The sequence below is a fragment of the Accipiter gentilis genome, chromosome 16 (genome assembly GCF_929443795.1).
Source record: "Accipiter gentilis chromosome 16, bAccGen1.1, whole genome shotgun sequence".
NCBI lineage: Eukaryota > Metazoa > Chordata > Aves > Accipitriformes > Accipitridae > Astur > Astur gentilis.
Window position 1 is genome coordinate 22080775 of NC_064895.1, and position 15510 is coordinate 22096284.

Sequence of the window (15510 nt, forward strand, 5' to 3'; positions counted from 1 at the left end):
CAGTCATAAAGTAGAACTTGTATTTTAAAATTATAAGAATTATTCATTTGCACTATGATCCTGCTTCAGGCCTCCAGTCTGAAAAAAAGTATCTCCTTTGTAAATTTTGGGCAAACCCAAACAGAAAAGATGCTCCTTTCCACAGAGAGCTCATAACCTACATGTAAAATAACTAAGGACAGATAAATATATTTGTAGATAGCAAGGTGAGTGGAAAGAAAATTTGTTTGCCATGATATGCAGCAGCTGAAAGGATTGTGACAGCAAGGTGATTTTTTTTTTTTGTTGGTAGTTACTGTGTTAGACTAGCTAAAAGAAGGTCTTAATGAAAAACAACAAAGTAAGTTGTTTGTAGAGTACTTCCAACTTTAAGCAGCAATAAGAAGGGAAGCAATTAAGTGTTTAATGAAAAACTTGTGTTTGGTCTAGAATACACGGCCTAGATATTGTCTCCAAAGAAGCAGCTGTTAAGGATACACAGTAATAGTACCCAAATATCCAGAGAACTAGAGCAATCTTTCCCTCCCACCCCATAACCATGGCAGACAAGTAGTTGGCTTAAACTCCAGCAAATAAAAGTCAGATTTCTGATATGAAGATATTAAAGGACAAGACAATTTACTGGGCAGGCTCTTAATTCTCGGTCTTCGGAGGTCTGTCAACCAGGCTAGGTCTAGTCTAAGGACATGAAGTCTGGTGCTTGTTAAACAGAAGTGATAGATAGACTAAAAATACAAGTCTTGGAAGTAAACACCACTAGCTTGTTATTAAAGTGTCTGAGAAGGGGGAGTTAGTAAAGTGTTAGAGGGACAGTTGTAGCCTGATCTCACCCATGTGATAGGAAAATGCTCTTTGTAGCAGAGAAAGCTGTAAGTAGGGTGAGATTTTATTCCCTAGGGCCAGGGAAAGGCTGCTCAAGGAGCTAACCCAAATAAGTGATCCAACTGTATGTGGTTGCTATATTTTGTTTTGGAATATCTGCATTAGCATAAAGATCTGAAAAATGATCTGTCTAGTAGTCAGCTCCTCATCAAATTTATTTCTGGGGATCCTAATTTGTGTTGTTTATTCCAAAAAATATTGAAACTCAGCGAAATTCTCTGCATGCATTAGGCAGCAGGTCAGACTAAATGATCAGAATTATCCCTCCTGGCATTAAAATTATTAAATCCTGAAGCATATGAATATATATTGCACTTACAAAATGAGACCAAAATTCTAGTTTACAACAAGCAAGTGCAAATATGCAATGCATAGGGCTTAGGGCTAGCGTTTTGCAGTATAACTGTATAGCACAGTACAATATACATAAAAAATTACATTAACGTACATACATATGTTATCTAAATTTCAATGTTTTAAAGGTACTTATCTCTAATTATTAGTGAGCTCAAACAAACCCCAAATGTTACCTACTGCTAGTAGGAGCTAAAACAATTCCACCACCTTGAGAGTTTTCTAGTGGCTAAGAAGACACAGAAGGCTTTTAAGCGCTGACCGCAGCAAAGAGTGGTGAACAAAATGGAGTGTGCTGGGAGCATCTTTTTAAAGACACCACCCTGTGTATTGTGATCTCTGTCCTGCTTCACGTTTGCTTATGAGAAGGGGAGTAGCATTTTGCTGATAGCTCATCTCATTGCTAGATAACACCGTCCCAGAACTTACCTTGCATTCATTTAACTACATAACAAGGAAACATCCAAGAGTCTGTTCCCTCCCTAATTATTGCCTCTTACCTGTAAAACATAAGAGCATGCACCTGTCTAACTAGACCAAAAGCTCAGGAAGTTTACAAAAAGCTGGAGTAACACTCCTTTTTTCTTGAAAAATATAATTTGTCAAAGTATGAAGTTCTGCATATCCAAGACATTTCTCTCAAATGTTTTAAGTTTGTATGTTGGGGTTTTGCCATTTGCTACTGGAAGAAGGATTCATCTCACCTAATGTTTTGTCTCTAGTGCAAACCTCAACCTGAATTAGTTCTCCAGACTGTCTTTGTAGTGTGGGGAGAGAAATGAGCACTGCTAGATTATAATGCATATCCTCTTCCTTCATATATCTAAACTAGATCAAGACAAATTACTGCCTAGAAGTGCCCATTTTTCTCTGTTGATTATCAAATTAGTCTGGACTGGCTGGTTCAAACATAGATGTCTACACTGTGGTCATGGGTGTTCTCTTCAATGACTGAGTTGTTCAGGGAAGAAGAAAATCAAAAGGATTTGCGGGATCTGACAAAGCTTTACTACAGTTTTCTGAGTATTAGCAGTCTGTGAAGATAATGAGTTTTTATTTTTCTTGCCACTTTCACTATTGTTATCTTTATAGACCTATTGGAATAATGAGCAGAGAAGTGAACAGAAAGTATACAGTAAGTGGTAACAGAATCTGCAAATAATATGCAAGCTGTGAAAATCTTGCTAATGCAGATAAAAGACGAGGATCTCAAACTATATGGGAAAGCTATGAAGGTATGTTAATGAGTATTTTGGGTCTATGTGGATTGACCTATCAAAAGCAAATGTAAAACAGGAAGAGTTAGAATGGGAGAGTAAAAACTCAGACAAAATAGTATCATGAAATCTCTAAATGGAATTCTTTGATATGACTGAAATGCCAGTTCTAACACAATGCCTAAACATACACAAATCTAATACTTACAATAATTAGATTACCTTGGGATGTTTGATATATCATGGTCATAACACAAAGAGTCTATACCTCCTTTCAGGTAGTTAAAAATTCATATTTAAGACTGCCAAATAATGGGGTTGTGTAATAATATTTGAAAACCATACAGAGAAGAGATACAGAAAGGCAAAAAATGCCCAAACAGGGAACAAATAGAAAGACAAAGATAAAGTGTAAGTACCATAACATTATCATAATAATCCCATCATAATATATACCATAGAATCACTAAGAAGACAGAACAAACTTGAAAAAGCATAGTAATAAAACACAGCTGATTCACAACTGGTATCAGGCAGAAAGAAGGAAAAGCGAACATAGATGAGAAAAATCAAAAGAGCAAAAAAAGGGAAGCAGGTTTGAATGTATAAAATAATTTGTAAAATAAATTACTACATTGCACAGTACAAAAATTAGTCACGTATTTGAAGTAAGTTATGGAATCATAGAATCATAAATTATTTAAGTTGGAAAGACCTTCAAGATCATCAAATCCAACCGTTAACCTAACACTGCCAAGTACACCACTGAACCATGTCCCTAAGCGCCACATTTACACATCTTTTAAACACCTCCAGGGATGGTGACTCCACCACTTCCCTGGGCAGCCTGTTCCAATGCTTGACAACCCTTTCGGTGAAGAAAGTTTTCCTAATGTTCAATATAAACCTCCCCTGGCACAACTTGAGGCCATCTCCTCTCATCCTATCCCTTTGTTACTTGGGTGAAGAGACGGACCCCCACCTGGCTACGACCTCCTTTCAGGTAGTTGCAGAGAGCGATCAGGTCTCCCCTCAGCCTCCTTTTCTCCAGGCTGAACAGCCCCAGGTCCCTCAGCCGCTCCTCATAAGACTTGTGCTCCGGACCCTTCACCAGCTTCGTTGCCCTTCTCTGGACACGCTCCAGCACCTCCATGTCTTTCTTGTAGTGAGGGGCCCAAAACCGAACACAGGACTCAAGGTGCAGCCTCACTAGTGTCGAGTACAAAGGGACAATCAAAAGTTCTCCAATTGCGGAAGTTCCTTAAGGAAAGTCTTTCAAGAGAGAAACATAAGCCTTTCCAAATGTCTTTACACCCTATTTGTCATAGATACTTATCTAAGGATGGAACAAATTGGCATCTGAAACCACAAGTTCCTTTCACTTGACTGCTAGGGAGAGCTAGTATTTTATATTAGTGGGTTTAATATTATAAAATCTGTTAATAACAGAATAATGACTTTATAATAGATATCTACATTGTAGTCATCAAAGAGAAGTAAGATTGATGCTATTCTCATTGTTGGGTTAAAATATTCAGGGGTTTTGATAAAGTCTAGATCCCTTAATGGACAGCTAATTTTAATTGTTTAGGTTAGCCATAAACAATTTGCAAGTTATGCTATATAGAATGTAATGAAAAAAAAAAAAAAAGACAAATTAAGTATTTGGAGAAGGATGCGGAATCACAGAATAATCCAAGTTGGAAGAGACCTTAGGGAGTCTCTGGTGCAACCTGCTGTTCAAGGCAGGTTCAGCTGTGAGATCAAAGCCTGTTGTTCAGGACTTTCTCCAGTAGGGCTTTGAATATTTCCAGTAATGAAAACTGTACAGCCTGTCTGAGCAACCTTTCTGGGCAATATGTGGCATGTTTGGAGAAGAAGAAGTGTTTATGTTCATATATGGGTATCTTTTACAGGTGATAGATACTTTAAAAAATAGTTGCTTGTATTGGTTAGGCATTTCTTGTTTCTTTGTTGACATGTTGCTATTGATTTATGTTATGGTATATGATATGGTTGAACTAGTGCTTAGAGACCTCAGTCAGGATAAGAATATATTGTGCTAAAGAAGGAATTAATCAAGAATGTGATTTTTAATAAGGAGCATGACCACTTAAACTGGGGATGTGAGACATCATAAGAAAGGGGGGAAAAAGGAAAATTAAAAACAGTTTTAAACAAATAAACATGACGTGGAATGAGAAAAATATAATAGTTGAGTGTCCTGTTGTGAGAACTACAAGCTTTAAATTGACAACAAATACCCAGAGTAGTTTACAGTTTCTGTTTCTCATTTGGAAAAGTGATCAATACAAAATGTTTGTCCTTAAAATGCCAAGGTAGGTATTACTGGAAATACCTGTTAGAACAGTTGTGTGTGTCCCAATTGAGTCACAGAGTGCTCTCTTATCTCAGTGATCTGCCACATTCTAAACTCTTGATTCTGCATAGAAATTCATAGAAAGCATAGATTTATTGCTCTACATATTTTATTAACTAATCTATATTACTAGAAAAATCATAAAGCATCTATAAAAAAATTCAAAAGAATAATGGTTAATATCAAATCCTCAAATAAAGTAACCTAAATATCAGATTGAGTCCAACATATTTAAATTATTAGGTCATTCAAGTGCTACATTATCATTTGAGAAGACAGCAACCTTATTTCACTATCAGCTATAAAAGTGATTGAATATTGTCAGACTCAATTCTGAACAATATATATTTATAGCGTTTCCAGCAAAATGTCTGGCTGCATGAGGGTCATATCACTGCCAAGTTTAAACTAATGCCAGATAAGGCAGCCTGCCCATATTATAACTCCTCATGTAATGCAGGTCCTGTGTTATACACAGGAAGACACATTAGCTGATTGTAGAATTCCTCCTGACTTGAAAATCTATGAATCTAAGATAATACTTCATCTCTTCCTTGTCAGAATAAGATTTCAATAAAACATCCCAAGACAAACATCCCAAGGTGACACAGATTGTTACATTTCAAATTCACATGACAAATTTAGGTGAAAACAACATGATCTCGCAAGATTAAACGTACAACTTCCAACCCATGAAATATATGCATGTGTGATCTTTTAGACAGCAATGTTGTTTACCCAGGGGCTGTTTTAAGTATATGAGGAACTATCCTGTCAGCACTGTTTTCAGATAAATTCTGTAAGAAATAAACATTCCCATGCACACACCTATCACCAACAACTTGTTGCACATTAATGCAAGAATGCTGCTGAGTCCTTATCCTGATAAGTGAGGGGGGAAACAAGGCAGTAACAGTATTCACCAGTGTGGTTGTCATGACAAGGAGATATTAGTAAGATTACACTCTGGTTTCACTGGCTTTTATGTGTAAGGGGTGGATTCTGTGGGTCAGGGAGGTTTAGTTCTGTACAGGTGTCAAATATTAGATGTTTAATGCCCATGGAGTATTCACTGACGTCAGTGTTGATGGACCCTCCTCAAGACTGACTGGGGCACAGGAGAATACCCTTTCTCAGGTGTAGTGTCGTAGGCTGAGGCCAACAAGTGGTTTATTGGCTCTGTCATAGACGTTGCATTCAGGAGCTTCGATTCCTCCTGTTCTTTCCATTTTTGAAGGTAGAGGTTTAGAAAAGAGGCTTGTCTCATGAAGAATAATCAGCATAAGGCACAGCCGTGAGAAAATGGAGTTCAGTTGTATTGTCTTTGTGTAAAAGAAAACAATTTCCAATTCCAATTACTAGGGGCTTGGAAATTTCACAAACCCAGAAGTAAAACCATTAAGTTAGCTAGATATTTTGACATATTTCAGGTGACAGGCTACAAATATTATCTTAGCCACAAGATGATTTTTGAAAAATAGCAACAGGGAAGTAGAAATAAAATTATCCAGAATACATTAGCCAAGTTTGTTCAATGATTCTCTGAGAGAGAGAGTTTCTGCTTTGCACTTACCTTTAGATCCACTTTTATATTCGAGTATTTGGCAGCTTAATTTTGTGTTTCAAATGTAAAGCTAAAATCAGCCAGAAAAGTTGGATTTTAACTTGACCAAAGTAAAAAGTTTTTTATTCCTAAAAATCAAAAGTTGGATTGACAGTTTTTATGTGTGGACCTATCTACCTTATGGTATAAGGCACGTGTTGGAATTTTTATTCTGATTTTGTGTGAAAAGATTATCATAGCTGGTTCAGCTGCCACTTTTATGTGTGCAAAACAGGAGCAACTCAAACGAACCACAGTTATACATGATTTATTATCACTGTGACTGAGATCAGAATTTGATCTAAGAATTAAAATAGGACAAACCCATCCAACTGACTGTAAAAATTAAAGGAGACGATACCAGCTAAACCCATTGTTCTTAAAAGTCTAAAATCCTAATTGCTGTCTTTAGTAGGGAGGTAAATTCCAGATTTGGTTAATTTCTTTTTTCATTACTTTTTAATCTGATGAATACGTTTTCATTTTTATAAAGCCTAATAGATGGTTGATCTAATTTAAAGCTTATAAATTATACAGTTATATATAACGTAATTACAGTATATAAGTCTAATAGACTGGTGATCTTTTTTAGAGATTCAGAGTTGTTCACTTCAGCATTCCATGGATGATTAATTAGCAGTGGTTATCTGGTCTAAAGTTTTGAATTGTTTAATACCAATTTTCCATGTGGATCACCAGTCTTACTAAGTGGTAAAAGTGGTTCAATTAATTACCAATACCTTTTTAAAAGAGAACAAAAATTAAGACACTTTAATGAAACATAGATTTTTTTATTATTTTTTTTTTAACAGCAGAGGCTGCAGTTCCTATTCAAACAAACAAACAAATAGCTAAACAACAACAACAAAATCCCAAACAACTGGTCATCATTTATTCAAAAAGGCAGGGAGAGTCCACTCTATTTTCTTTTAAATGTCACGTTTCATGCTATTTAGAGTATCCTTGCATCACTCGCTATATTCTGGTTTCTTGACCTTAAGAAAAAAAAACTTTAAATCAATTTTTTTCTACAAAATACCTTATTCTGTTGAATTGCTGGTTTGGGTTTGTGTGGCGTGGGGTTTTTTATAGTGGGGTAGGGCCTGCAGGGCCGGCTCCTGTGAGAAGCCACCAGAAGCTTCCCCGGCTCCGAGTCGGAGCTGCTGCTGGCCAAGGCTGAGCCCATCAGAGATGGTGGTAGCACCTCTGGGAGAACAGAGTTAAGAGGGGAACCTGCAGGGAAGGAGGAGATTGGGATGTGAGAGGAACCCCTCTGCGGATACCGAGGTCAGTGCGGGAGGGGAGGAGGAGCGGGGCAGGAGGCGATGCCCCTGCAGCCCGCAGTGAGGCGGCAGGCTGTCCCCCTCCAGTCCAGGGAGGGGAGCGGGGGAGCAGATGCCCACCCGCAGCCCGGGGAGAGAGGAGCCCACGCCGGAGCAGGGGGGTGGATGCCCCACAAGATGGCCGCCGCTCCAGGGGGAAGCCCGTGCTGGAGCAGGCCGTGACTGAAGGACTGCAGCCCCTGGGAAGGACCCCTTGACAGAGAAGTTCATGGAGGACTGTCTCCCGTGGGAGGGACCCCACGGTGGAGCAGGGGAGGAGTGAGGAGTCCTCCCCAGAGGAGGAAGGAGCGGCAGAGACAACGTGTGAGGAACTGACCCCGACCCCCATTCCCCGTCCCCCTGCGCTGCTCAAGGGGAGGAGGGAGAGAAGACTAGCAGTAAAGTTAAGCCCGGGAAGAAGGGAGGGGTGGGGGGAAGGTGTTTTAAGGCTTGGTTTTACTTCTCATTATCCTTGTCGTGGTAGTAAATTAAATTGATTTTGGTTTTCCCCAAGTCAAGTCTGTTTTCTGCCCGTGACCACAAGTGGTGAGTGATCCCTCCCTGTCCTTGTCATGACCCATGAGCTTTTCTTCATATTTTCTCCTCCCCATCCCACTGGGGCCAGCAGGGAGGAGTGAGTGAGCAGCTGTGGTGCTTTGTTGCTGGCTGGGCTTAAACCACTACACTTGCTAATGACTTCCCTTGGAAGACAGTAAAATCACCTTTTGTATTTGAGGTAATTTGGTTTCATTACCAACTCTAAACAAAATCCTTCTAGAAATGATGTCATTAGCTGCACGGCAATAAGAACTGACTGCTGGCCCTTTCACCCATCAACCTGAAGCAAATGGAATTCCATGAATGCTCTTTTGATACACAAATATATGATCATGCCAATAAAAAATGTACCTTCCAAGATTATTTTTGTTCAGATGAACATAAGCAACTGGAACTGTGCCAAAGCGATGAAGTTAAAACCTGCTTTCTTACTAATATTTCCTCAGAGCCCTTGACCAGACATAATTAAACTAGAGCTTAGTCTTTATCAATCATTCAAAATAAGACACCTCACCTTATCTGTTGAAACTGTAAGCATATTTTGATAATCCTAATGCTTTCTTTTACAAAATAATTAAAAAAAAGTAGCTTAATTAAAATCACAATAAAAATATGCCAAAACTGGTACAACTGGACAGTGACATTCTTCATTCCTTTCCTAGCAAAAGATCATATCTGGATAAAAGAAAAGAAAACCCCACACATACTTTAAGAGAGGTTGAACACCACTACTAACAGGTAAAACTATTGCAAAATTTTGGGTATAAACTTTAATAGCTGTAATTGTCATAGAAGACACCATTATGATTGCAATCTACCTGCAGTGACCACACTTGGTGTCAGGGACTGCTTCTTGGTCTGGATACCCAAAGACAGTTTAAGTCTCTGGGAATAGACAGAGATCAAAATACACAACGTAAGAACATGACAAATCAACATACTTTGGATTACTTTAGGTGTTCACAGGTCTGTATACTCTTCTGCCCTGATTTATGCATTGCTCCTTCACTTTCTTCAATATGTATAAAATGTCCCTTGGAAGGCCAGGATCTCCTCAGCTTGTAGCTCCTCTTCTTCCCATCACAGATATACTCTGCTTCTTCATGCTCCCATGTTACTTCACCGTAATTACCATTCCTTCAGCTCTCACTTGCCTTCTGTCTTCTTAGCCTCTAAAACTAATCACCTCTCCTTATAATTTCAAGGCCCCTTTAAAAAGTGCCCTCCTTATCAACTTCAGCATTATCAAAATCTGTTTAATCTTATCCACTGCTGGTTGATTGCCCTATGGGCAGAGGGGGTTATATGGTTAATAGTAATGCTCCATTCAAGGACAATCAGATTTAAACAGACAAACCAACAGAATTTAGCAGGTCCTCTGTTAGATAAGAAAAGGCAGACGTATCTTTCAGTCAAAACTGAGTTTGTCATTTGTCACAACAGTAGTATTTTGAAATTTTATTTCAGGTAAAAATCAGCTGCTACTCAAGTGAATTACTAAGTTTCATGATATCTGACGAATCAACATATTATTTAAAAACAGGTCATCTAAATGACCTATTACAACCCCATCTCTAGCTTGTCTGTTTTCATAACATGAAACTGTGGAGATTAAGGAATTCAAACATAAACAATGCAACCTCCATCAACCTTCAGGATCTTAATACCAGCCCACACTAGTGACAACAGTTCTTTCGTTTTCCCAAATATTTGGTTTGTACCATATAGACTGCAAGAATTAACCTTTAATTCTGTTTTCTCTATTCAGCTTGCTGCTTTAAATATTTATATTACAAAACCACAACATTCGTGCTCACTGTAAGTTCACTGAAGGGTTAACAACTGAATTGGTATGAAGGACATTTCCTGAGGAAGTTTCTATGGACAAGTTTGAAATATATTCATAGAGTTATCTCCCTGTTTGCTACATGTTATCTAAAATTAATTTTTTTAAAAAAAATATTTCTTTAGATTAAAAAAAACCACCTAAATATTCAAATTCAATCTTAGGCAAAAAAAAACTATTCTCTTTTTTTTTCCAATGTAATTTTGAAAACACTATTGAGCTCCTCCTGTTTTTGCAAAGCTTTTTGACTTTGAGAAATTTACAGTATTAAACTCAAAATGGTTTTAGCTGAGAAACTGGGGAAGGATGCTATGCCTTTAGGAGGAAAATACATGAAAAATAATGGAATACCATATATATTTGAGAATGAATAAATATCTTCTTCCCTTTTCACCCAGAAGTTAATATTTCTAGAATTACAATCAATAAAATTCCTGGGCATCTTGTTAGGTAAACAGGTCCTTATATTTGATAAATAGCCAAATAAAACACACCAAAACTAAAATTTAGGATGACTTTTGACCAGACATAACTGCCTCTATCTTTGCCAAAGAAAAAAATACCTTTAAAATAGCTAACACCTTTCTGAAGGCAGAATAAAAAAACTCAGTTCAAAGAACATGTCTTCATCTCATGAAAATAAACATTTACACCAGAATTAAAACCAGCATCTTTTTTTTTTTTTTTTTTCTGTCACACTGTAAGTGTATTTTACAATGATGAAGGTAATAACTAATTGATTTTGCCTTTCACCAGACCCTGGCAGAAATGGTGACTAGAGGTACAGGATAGTGTTCAGAGGTAAAGGCTAGGTAGATTTTTTTAAATTTTTTTTTTAAAGCTATGCTGTTGAAGGGATTAATTTGAAAGACATTCATGTCCTCTGTTTAAACAAATCATGTGCAATTACCAAGTAAATATGATATACCTTGTGCCCTCACAAAAAATAGATTGGTTACTCTCTTCAGAAAAAGCCAATCCAACGGGAACATCTGGGATCTCCACAGACCATCCAGCACCTTGGTGGAAAAAGCATCCATGTGAAAAAAAGTGATGATAGCCTACTCATTTTTTTTTAAAAGATACACGTGCTCTATGTTCATTACCCCTGGGAAATGTGGAGTTGATTAAATAGGAGAGGTCTGTGGCAGAGTGGAGAACTTCGATCAACAAATGAAAGCAGCTGGTGAGTGCATCCATCCACATCGCCATGCTGTGAAAGAAATTTGTAAAGTCAGCTCGAGGAGGAGTGTAGTCCTGAGCAAGCAGGTCTAATTCCAGGGTCTTGTGCTCTCTTAGAGGCTATGTAGGACAAATGGAATAAGTCAGGCAATATGAAACTTGACATCAGTCTTGACTGGGTTTCTCAAGGATCATCCTAAATGCTGTAGTGTTCAGCATCAGAATTAACAACTTGGATCATAATAAACAGCGAGCCTGCTTACTGAGTGCGCAGATGTAAAAAGTTGAAAGGGACTCTGAGTATGTTTCAGGTAAAATTACAGTTGAAAATTATCTTTTCAAATTGAAGAAATAACACGGGGGGGAGGGCGGAAATGGCAGGAGGAATTTTGACGTTCTATTTTCAGGCAGAAAAGGAGGGCAAATGGAGGATGGTGAATGGCTAATTAGCTAGCAATTCTTCAAGGAGCATCTGAAGGCTATAAAAGGGAAGCAGTCATCATATGACAGCAGACAGTAAATGCTCTATTAGCATTTATAAACTGCAGTATAGCTCTGATACACAGCAAGAATCGCGAAGTAGTGCTTAAACCCCACTAAGCACTGAGAACACTTCAGTCTGAGCACTAGCTGGTTTCCAGCATTACACTTCAATACGTTGACCTAATTGAAGAGAAAAGCAAAGGACAGATCTAGAAAACAAAGTACAAAACACTAAAAACCCACAGGGTTGTTGAATATACAAAAAAAGAAGACACAAATATGATAGTAAGCTGTTGAAATAAAAGAAGAAATAACCTGAGCTCAAAATCTGTGGAGGCTAAGACAAGGAGTATGGAGAAAAATTTAGACTGGACATCAGGAAAAAACATTTTAATACTAATTTTGATTGCATCAGGAATCTGTGGTGTTTCCATCATTAGGTGTCTTTTACAGGAAGCTTGAAAGCACCTATCAAAAAGAAACAGCAATATCTTATCTTGCCTTGGGTTCCTGTCTTCCCTGGATGGTCCCTTGAATTCCTTTTCAGCACTGTTTTTTAGTGATTCTATGACTTGAGAAAGCTTTCACAAAGATAATGGCACTTTACTGCTACCTAGATTTTCAGCAGCTAAGTCTCATTAAATTTAATTCTATTTCTGAATTCATAAAGCTAATTCTGAAGTTCCCATGGGAATTTTACTATCTCCTAATCTTTTTTCTGCAAATACCCTTTTATCAAAGGATTCCTACCAATACCTCCAATTTTCTCAGGAGATATCTGTAACTGGTAATGTAGAAACAAAATATTCTGAGGCAAATGAGAATTAGGAAAGGTCATTCTAGAAGTCAGAATTAGGGTTACAGTATCTGGCATCAGGTACTGATTTCATTATCTGTAGTAATTGTAAAAAGTGCACCTGACTGCTGGTAGTATAAATGATGTGTTTTGAGTAGGATCTTGTTTCTTTTTTTTTTTTTTTTTTTTTTTTTTTTTTTTTATGTGTGTGTCATTTTTGATTGACTGCAGGTTTCATTGTCTACCTCAGCATGGGAGAATGCTACTGCAATCTGGCTAAAAGTACACTTCTGAGCTCATGTATGAACTGAATGCCTTCTCAATGCTTGCAGCTGAATTCCATGGAAATTATTATGCACCTGTGATGATAGAATCTGATAATTCATGAAGCTCTTTGCTTCTTAGTTAGCTCATCAAAAGAAGATAATGCTTTTTTCTCCCCTCTCTTCATCAGCTTTTTACTTCAACTCCAGTTTAGAATGGTAGCTCTAGAGGAAAACAGATAGTTTTGAAATTCATTGCCATAAAGCAGGACTGAAGGGTATTTATGATGAAAACATTTAAGTGTGCATACGTATATATCAACATTGTGACTGAAAGACATCAATTTTTTATTGTTGCTCCAGGCAAGTACTCACTGGGGCAACTCTTATCTCTCAGTTTAATAAACCTAATCTTTAACCCATCAGTCATAATATTATATAACAGTGTTATAAAGATATATGTGTTGTTGATAGTATAAGTGAGGAAACTAAGGCATATAAGACAAAGCTCTGATGGAAACTTCTCTTATGTTAAGAAAGGATTCAGTGATCTGAAGGGATCTGTAAGCTGTCTTGATCAGAGGACTCAAAGATTTATTAAGGTGGGAGAAACCTCGTTCACCCAAAGTTGTCACAACTGGACCTTTGCTTACCATAGTCACCAGCTGGTGGTGAATTTCAAACCCAAAGATTAAGCAAATTGTAATACAGAGATCCATCATGTTGTCATAACATAATGACCTATAACTGCCATTAAAACCTAGAAGGTATTTGAACACCTGAGGATTGCTCTAACTTGCACAGGGCCTCATCTGATTATTCAGCATCCATTTGTGAAGCAACAAGTTCTCCAGCCTTACTCATGTATAAAGTGAATACTTTCCTTTCATTGAACTGTACTCAACTGTGTTGTTACCAACTATTACACTCTAAGTTCAAGTGACTTGATGAGGACCGTGAATTTATTTCAGTGTTAAGATCTAGAGTTTGCAGGTCATATAACAAAATCTTCTGTGGTAGATGTAGGTAGGTAATTGGGAAGTGTTAAATATCCAGGAGCTCCCAGAGGCTTTGGGGGAAACATGCTCTAGTACCTGAATCGGTATAGGATTCATTTATATATGTGTGTGTGTGTGTGTGCGCGCTATACTCCAGGTTGTAAGGAAACATTTACTGCCCATGGTATCTATAGAGCTATCATGTTTAGAACATTCCCAAATTTTTTTTATATACTCAATAGACTGTAAAGTTTGTTTTCAAGTTCACTCTCTACTGTGCACGCGTAGACCCTAACATTTTATGATAGCTTGATAGTTGACCCAACAGAACATTTTAATAGTTCAGCCTGCTTCAGCACATTATTCTAGGAGTACCTAAGGTCTCAGAAAAAGATTGATTCATTGACTGCCATGTATTCTCAGTTGATTAAGTATATCTGGTAAATATTCATCAAATATTTTTGTTAATATACGGTATACTGTATGGTCTTCTCAGTTAATCACATTCAAACAAAAATAAGGCAATTGCTTTTAATTTCCTTTTTTCCCAGTGGTTAATTGCCTGAAAACATTCAGTGTGTGACAAAAATATAATGCATTCATTAATAAAACCATCCTTCCACAATGAGATTATGAGGTATCAGATCACATAGTGATTCTCGTCACAGTTATAAAGTCATACAGATGGCTTGGTTTGTTTTGGGGGTTGTTTTTTTCCCTACAGCCTTGATTAGGGTACCCCAAGGGATGCTGTGCTTCAGAGACAACTCTGGGAGACAGAATCACCCTTTTTTACTTCTTGGCTTTTCTAAGGTATAAATTTTTTTGCTTGCTGTCCACCTCAGCCACTAATTACAGCATAGCTGTGATTCTCTTGTGGTAGAGAAAAGCCGTTAATTCCTCATCAAGCTTTTGAAGAGTAAACAGATTTCTGGTACTCCAAGTATATGTAGTCAATACAGAGCACAAGAGGAATTATATTGTCATTTCATGCCCAATATGGTCAAATTTTCTAAACAATCCCACTGTAAATGTTCAGCAAATGAGATTGCAAGGTCAGTAGTCTAGAGGATGGAGTGAGCAGAGGAGATTGGCTGATGAGGTCTCACAGAGGTATGAGGGCCAGAAAATTGGGCTGGAGGCAGTGAATGGGCCTGATTTCAGAAAAGGCGAGTATCTCCCATGCACGGAGGAGGACTAAAAATTACAAGACAGAGCAAGTGCCTGCTTCTGTGGAGTGCACACACTCTTCTCAAGCAGAGAAATATTTCAGGCAAAACACAAAAGTAAGTATTGCCTCTTACCTGGGGATGGGTCACAAGACAGAAGACAAAAAAAAAAAGACTGGGATTGTTAACATCAGAAATTAAACACAGATGAAGAAGACATATGAAATGTGTAGAATTATAGAAAAATTTAAGTTGGAAGGGACCTCTGGAGGTCATTTAGTCCAACCCTCCACTGAAATGTGAGTGCATATCCAGGTTGTCTTGGATTTCTCAGCACTTTCTCCAGTCATATTTTGAAAATCTCCAAGAATGGAGGTTCAACAGCCTATCCAGACAAGCTGTTTTAATTCTTAACCACTCACATTGTGAAGAACTGTTTCCCTTCTTGCAAATTGTG